The following is a 1,510-nucleotide window of genomic DNA, read 5'->3' as shown; positions in this document are numbered from 1 at the left end:
GAGGGAGGGGGAAGCCGCGAGAGCACCGCGGACCCCCAAGAGCCCCAGATCGAGCGTTCTGGGGACATGGGGACTCAGCTGCACCTTTTTCTGTCGCCTCTGCTCCCCGGTAAGCCCTATTAAGGGAGCCAAGTGGAGATGTGCTGCCTTGAGTTAAACTGCTACCTTCTCAGCGCGAAGCTCCGTGCCGGCAGCCTGTGGAGTAGTGGATTCTTCCAAATTTAAAGGATTTGAACACATTGGACACCGTGAGTAAAGAAAAAGAACTTAAACCTTCCCCAAGGCAGGGTAAAGGGGAGAAGGGTTGAACTCAGTAAAATCCCTGTAAAAAAAATTATTTTGAGCTGGGGAAAGTCCCCCGGGAAGCTGGAGTTGGGTCCCTGGAGGGATCAGCGAGCCGCCATTATGACATCACAATAGGAAGGAATTTGTTTGCCTCTTTGAGGTCTGGAACTGTCAACATTGAAGAGAGCGCAAAATATACGGCTGTGAAAAACAAGTTCGATAATGCTCTTTTCATAAATGGACATAAGAGTTTAAGGTATGTGAGGGGGGGGGGGACAAGACTCATGCTCGATTCAAAGGTTTTTCAAAGAAGAACCAGTGTGGAATAATGCCCCCCCCAGTGAGAGAGGGAGGGCAGGAACCATACTGGGGTCAGAATCCATGGGGATTAAAATTTGTGATAGGGCTGAGAAGTGGAAACGTAGTTGGATGGCATTGTGTAACTGCTAGAGAATTGGGGAGGCAGCAGGGGACAAAGAAGGAAGAGTGGTGGACAGGCTGTGATAGAGTGAGAGTGGAGTGAAAAGTAATAATGGATGATATTTTTTGACTGATTAAGATGGCCTCGGTCCAGTATTCCTGAAGGAGCGTCTCCACCCCCATCTGTTGGAAGCTGCCCAGAGTGGCTGGGGAAACCCAGCCAGATGGGCGGGGTATAAATAATAATAATGAATTATTATTATTAAGGTGTGAAACTGGAACGACTTATGGAACTGGCAGATTCATCTGGGAGACCCTGAGTCCATGGGAGGGGGGGGGCTTTAGATTTAAGTGTTTAAATGTTAATAGGATATAAGAAGTAATATTTGAATTTATGGAAAGTTTTTGGGAATAAAGTTTAGGCTAAGGGGGGGAAATAGAAGGTAGATGGATGGGAAAATAAATTTGGATTTGGATTAATTGATGAAATATAGGCTTAGGATAGTTCATGTTTTTTAGAATAGATATAGTTGAGAGATAATGAAAAAAATGTTTAAAATTATTTTTAAGTTATAATATGAAAAGTGCTTAATTTGGATTTAAAACTGGACCCAGTGCGGGGGGGGGGGGGAATTGAGGAACCAAGCTTCACCCAAAGCAGACAGCACCTAACCTGTTCATCACCCTCTTAAGAGTCACTCGGCAATGCTGCCTAGACCAGCAGATTTCTCAGGTTAAGGAAGTTCTGCTTACAAATATGTGAAAGCAAATATCCCGAATGTACTATTTCCTTGCAATCTTGATA

This window comes from Zootoca vivipara, chromosome 3, assembly GCF_963506605.1.
Source record: "Zootoca vivipara chromosome 3, rZooViv1.1, whole genome shotgun sequence".
NCBI classification, from domain to species: domain Eukaryota; kingdom Metazoa; phylum Chordata; class Lepidosauria; order Squamata; family Lacertidae; genus Zootoca; species Zootoca vivipara.
Note: the sequence above shows the minus strand (reverse complement) of the source record.